Here is a 6,303-nt window from a genome sequence, read left to right as displayed (position 1 = left end):
ATGATAACTCAAATAATAGCAATTATATATGTTTGGTTAAATTCTGCTATTAGTCTTGGTATTGTGCGTAAAGTTGTAGGTTGAGTTCATGTTATCCAATTAGATCATTCTTGGTCCCTATACTTTTCGAATTTTGAAATTTTAATTTTGACACAAATGACAACCGTTAAATCCTTAACTAGCTTTTTGTGAGTAATATGTTTGTTAAATTAGATTTTAGAAATAGCAAAACTTAATGAATTTAATAGCTACCATTTAATTAATACTACAATTTCAAAATTTGAAAATTACAATGACTAAAAATTACAAAATTAAAGTAAAATGACTAAATCCACAACTTACATATAATTCAATGACTAATAGAAAAAAATAATAATTAAAAATATTTAACTTGTTTATATTTAAAAAATTAATAAATATCAAATGAAAATAACATGTATATATTTATAAAAAAAAATTAAAACAATATCATTAGGTTTAAGTAAATTTACGTTAAGTGTTTATAAATATGATGTGTTTTAAGTAAAATTTAATTGGAGATTTAAGGGATTAGCGGTGTTTTTTGAAAAAACGCCGCATAAAAACAAAATAGTTTAACGTAAACGGTGTCGTTTTAATTGGAGATTTAGGGGATTAATAAAAAACGCCGCAAAAAAAACATAATTGTTTAACTTAAACGGCGTGGTTTTCCTTTCTGAAATGTTTTCTTTTTCTCATTCCCGACACTTGGCCATTCCCCCCAGCCCAAAACAGATTTCCCCAATTCTCTAATTTCTCCTAATCCCTAAATTTCCCCCAAAAGAATCAGCAAACCCGGTGAAGACTCATTGTCGAGGTAACATACATCTGACTTGAATCACTTTTCTGTTTTGTAGGTTAGGGGTATAGGGATTAAAGGGGCATGGGTTAGGGGTTAGGGGTTTTGGGGTTAAGACATTAAGGGGATAGGGGTTTAGGTTAATTAGTGTGAAAAATATATATTAAAATTTTAAAATACTATTATTTAAAATAATTTTAAAGTTTTTTTGGGTATATCACTGATTTTTTTTAAATTTATATATTAAATCATTTCAAATTTTAAAGATTTCAAATTTTCAATAATTTTCAAGATTTCAAATTTTATCTAATTCTTTTAAATATTAGTTAAATTTTAAAAATTTATTTATTTAATTAAAAAAATTAAAATACTATTATTTAAAATAATTTTAAAGTTTTTTAAGTATATAACTAATTTTTTAATTTATATTATTTTTAATTTATATATTAAATAATTTTATTTTTAAAGGCATTAGCGGCGTTTTTATTATAAACGTCACAAAAATTATGCAATAACGACGTTTTTTTATTATAAAAAACGCCACAAAAATTCATTTGACTCTAAAAAAAAGGCGCCTTTTTATCCGCAAATTTCCCCAAAATTTCCCCCACTAAAACCCCTAATTTTTTCCCCTAAAATCAGTATCCTCAAAAGACCCCCAATCTCACCCCTCCGTTGCCCTTTTCAAGAAAGAAACTCTCCAACAGCAGCGTCTCCAAGCTCTTATCGAAGGTACCCAGGATTATTCTGGCTCCGCTGTACTTGGAAGTTGAAAACTTTGTCTGCAGTTGCGGAGTAATTCCTTGTGGAAAGAAGGAATTTCTTGCAGAACTTCATCTAGTATTCTATGCACAGTAAGTTAGGTTTTATGTGTTTGTTGTTTTTATTAATTAGCACTAGCAATCAGTGGATTTTTTGTTCCTTGGCGTTGTTGTTGTTGCCATAACAGTTTGCTACTTCGTTCCCATTCGCATTCCCACTCCCACTTCCACTCCCACATACTCATTTCAATGAAAGATTGACGAACCCACCGGTAAATTTTCGAATTTTACATCACAATAGAACTGTGACAGAACATCGAACCAGGTTCCTTATATTTCACTACAAGTTCTTGTTAAAACTGCTTTGAAATGTTTACAGGTTTTGTTCATTTATTCTTGAGCTGTAGCATAATGGACATATAAGAAATAATATATATTATACTTTTATCTTCTTCAAGGATTCCAAAGTAATCGTGTGAACATATATATATATGATGTGAAATTTATGTCAATCTTCAAAATGATTATATTCATTATATAAGGAAAAAAAAGTAATTAACACCCAGAATTACATTCAAAATGATACTGTCGTATACAGAGACAAAAACAGGAACCGTTTATTGGGCAAGAACTTGCTTGTTCCTGTATGTTAACATCTTTATTTTTATTTTTTGTAATGGTAGTATGTCATATAAATGTTTGAAAGTAGTGCATGATGAAGGCAAGGTGGCGTGTAGGGAAAGAACCAGTGGAGGACAATCCATGTCACATGGACCCATGTCTTACATCAGCATGCATACGTGGAGGGCAAGGCTTGGAAACATCTTTCCTAGTTTCTACTAGTTTTTGATTCATTTTTCACTGGTGAGTTTTGATAAAGGTATAATGATGGACATGCAGTTATTGCAATATATGTTAAAATTATTGGTGTTTGGTGGATCATGGAATTGAAAGATGTGATGCTTCTATAAGTTAATGGAAAGGCATATATTATTGTATATATATATAGGCTCTCAAATTCACATAATAATTTTCTAGTACAAGTTTTAGATGATTGTGATGAAAAGGATTATATATTATTTATATTCATTCCACTTAATATTACCTTTTTAATATAAAGAGATATAATATTATTAATTAGTAGGTTAATGCTCTTTGTGTTCATTTCTTTGGCCAATTTTCTTATTTAAGATAAAAATAAATATTAAATATTTTAATTTTTATTTATTCAAGTTTAAATCATATTAATATAAAGAGAAATAATATCATTAATTAGTAGGTTAATGCTCTTTTTTTGTTCATCGAATTTTAATTTACAATAGATGAGTTTTGCAATATTATGGTAACCCATTACTCCTTTGTTAATTCTAGGAAGCATTTATTCTGATGCCTGTTTTGTGAATGCTTACATGCATGGAAAAGGTTATACTATTCTTCTTTTAGACCAAATTAAGCCATGGTGGGTTTGGGCTTCATGACTGTCACCATTACAGTATGCGCAAAGAGCAGTTTTTAATGAATTCACAGATACAAGGTGGAAAAAGGTGCATTAATCAACATGCTTTCTTCAAATTTCTGTTTATTAGTAATGATTAATATGCTTGACCTGTAATTGTTGAGACATGTTTCAGATATATGCTATCGGAAACAATACAATTGGATACAATGTGCTTCATCAACATGGTTTACCTTCTGCTAAATATTGGTATTGGCTTGGAGTTGGTGTGTCTTCAAATTTTGAAATAAATCGAATAGATTACTGTGTTATATAAAATATAAGTATAATTTTATTTTTATTTTTATTTTTTCATGGAACAAAATTAACATTTCATTTTATACGGTTTTCAACTTTTTATACACAATTTTTTAAATTATATAATTTGGATTAATTTATTTAACTATTATTATAGATATAATAATTATTTAAATATTATTTAATTAAAACAATCACAGAAATGGAGTTTTCTCAAGCCGACTTCGATAGCCTTTTAGTCACCGAGCACACTCGTAAAACCTCTGAAGTCAACTACGCCTAGGACCCTCTTGATGCTGAGGTTCCTTCCTTATTTCTTTTCCTTTCAATTTTTTTGTGCCTTAACTCATAACTCATAACTCATAACTCACAATAGAATTCTTATTTTTTGCGTTTATCCTTTACCAGCAATATAATTGAATAAATGTATAAGTTTGAGCTTAAAACTGTTGTTAGTTTTGTGTTATAATTTGTTCCAAAGTTAGATTTCAAATCCTTAGATTTATAATTAGGGCTTATTGGATTTACTGGTATTTTTAGTCAAATCTAACTGTTCATCAGACCCTGATATTGCCTTTTGTGCTTGTAATTTTAGATATTGGAACTAAAGAATAATTTCTATATAACGTTAAACAATAGTAGTGCAGCATGTTTCTGTTCTACTTTCTGCAAATTAATACTATTGTTCCTTGTTAAATAACAGAAGCATTCCATTCTATTGTGAAACCTCTAATTTTTCTTGATATGAGTTAACTATGGAATATTATTTTCATTTTCTCATATATATGTATTTGGTGATGCATTTATTGCAGACATTTGAGATTCTTTTCAGCAAAAGGATATTCTTAGATATGGAGGTTAGTTTCTTTAATTCCCTCTTGCTCCTGAACCTGTGCAGTTATGCTGTTCTGCGTTTTTTGTTCTATTCGATTATTAGCAACAATGTTTTATTTCTCTTTTGTTGAAACAAATTCTAATTCTTGCTTTATGGTGGCATTATTAAAAATTTTTCTTTCCGTATCATAATTCAAAGAGATCAGTTAATGTGCTTTGACATATGTGGCTTTAAGGGTCGTATAAGTGTTTAATAAGGAGAAAAGCATTTTATGTGTTAAATGTTGAAAATTTAGGTGTTAAATGCTGCAATTTATGGTGTCTGAAAGTTGTGATTTATGATATTCGAATGATGTATTTTAAGTTGTTCGAATGTGTTAACGAGTTGATTTAATATAATGCTTAATGGTCGTTTATTGTTGTTCAAAGCATGATGAAATAAACATGTTAGGCGTGGTTTAATACATGCCTTGCTGACCTTTAAGGTTGTCCGAAACAAGATAAAATTTAGTTGTCTTTAAGATGTTCGAAGGTGGTTGTTCAAATGGTTCTTCAAATTTTCCAAATGTGTCTTTAAGGTGCTCGAAAATGTCATATTAATGTTGTCCATATATGATTTTGAATGCTGGAAATTTGCAGCATTTAATTTCCTGCTTGAAGTTGATTAAACCATGCTGTAAATGCAAAACATTTATATGCTATTCACATGCTAAATTAACCATTAGCGAGCTTAAAATTGATTTATTCGAATGTGTTAAATTCCTTGTTCAATGTGATGTTATTTATGCTTATGTATTGAGTATATTAAGTTGTGCAATTTGATTATATGTGTCATTCATTAACTTTTGTTTCTTTTTTCTCAGGTTTGAGTTTTTGTTGGATGCATGGTCCAGGATTAGCTGAATTCATGCATAGTGACGACTTGTTTGAGCTAACTGCTTAAAGTGTGCATTCTATCATTATTTTGTTCTATTTGTATTTTGTTAGATTTCTGGTGTAGTATGATAAGTACGGTATTTTGTTTGATTGTTATTGATAAACTTTCTGTTTGGTGGGTTATATATTTATATCATAGATATTATTCTTTTTCTCAATATTTTGATAATGAATTTTAAATTTTTTTAAATTTTTTATTACTTTTATAATATTTTATAATATTTTATTTTTTTAAAATTTTATGACCTTTAGTGGCGTTTGTGGGAAAAGCGTCGCTAAAGGTCATGATCTTTAGCGGCGTTTTTAGGGGAAGCGCCACTAAAGGTCATGACCTTTAGCAGCATTTTTTTAGATAAATGCTGCAAACTTTAGTGGCGTGTATTTGTGTATTATTGTTCATGCTCATTACTATATTTTTATTTCATGTCATCGCATTGTGTATTAAGCTCCAATATATTTATCTGATATTGACTGTTTTATTTTTACTCCAAACAAAATAAATACACATCATTTTAAAGAAATTCTTTAATAAAGGCAATATTTTTTGTTAGGAAATTTTAGAAATCGTGACCTAACGGGCTGGGTTTTGATTTTTCATTGACCAAATAACCAAATATCCTTTTAAATTTCGATGCATGAGTTTTGGAAATCATAAGATGATCTTGGTATCGAGGGTTTGAAATGTTGTATCCTAACGAGCTGGATATGACATTTTATTCCTTCGGGATAAGAGAATCTTAACATCCAATTCGAGTTATTTAAATTTTTTAAAAGAAGTTGTATTTCAAAATCTTTTCAAATTATTGACATTAGGACATTAATTAATCAATTTAGGTACCAATTTTGGGCGTTACAAGGGTGCTAATCCTTCCTCAAATGTAATCGACTCCCGAACCCATTTTCTTGAATTTCGTAGACCAAAATCGATGTTTTAATAAAATAAAATACTTTACAAGGTGATCCGATCACACCTAAAATAAAAAGGATCGGTGGCGACTCCATATTTCATTTTTAAAAGTCGATCCCCATTTTTTTCCAAAAATAAAAATGGTTTCGACAACATCACTTCTGACTTCTTTGATGTTTGTGAAGTATAATGGTTAAGGAAACATGAGAGAGTATATTATGGAGATATTCCATGTTGCTTCAAAACTTAAGGCAATTAAGATCGAGCTTTCTGAGAAATTGATTGTTCTTTCGAT

General features: G+C 29.0%; 1 long non-coding RNA gene across 5 annotated transcripts; it reads left to right on the top strand.

The window, feature by feature from the left end:
• Positions 1-1,394: 1,394 nt before the first annotated feature.
• On the top strand, positions 1,395-5,259 carry LOC107957436 (uncharacterized). Of its 5 annotated transcripts, none has more exons than XR_005926596.1 (7): positions 1,395-1,671; positions 1,767-1,850; positions 2,316-2,442; positions 2,950-3,122; positions 3,210-3,632; positions 4,144-4,188; positions 5,029-5,259. It is a non-coding gene; the product is annotated as an uncharacterized lncRNA (long non-coding RNA). The 5 variants fall into 5 exon arrangements; XR_001700440.2 differs by having other exon boundaries at positions 1,767-2,442; positions 3,210-3,283; positions 3,532-3,632; XR_001700439.2 differs by having other exon boundaries at positions 1,401-1,850; positions 3,210-3,283; positions 3,532-3,632.
• The last annotated feature ends 1,044 nt before the right edge of the window (positions 5,260-6,303 follow it).

Source organism: Gossypium hirsutum, chromosome A05 (genome assembly GCF_007990345.1).
Source record: "Gossypium hirsutum isolate 1008001.06 chromosome A05, Gossypium_hirsutum_v2.1, whole genome shotgun sequence".
Lineage (NCBI taxonomy): Eukaryota > Viridiplantae > Streptophyta > Magnoliopsida > Malvales > Malvaceae > Gossypium > Gossypium hirsutum.
Note: the sequence above shows the minus strand (reverse complement) of the source record. Positions and strands in the feature narration are given on the sequence as shown.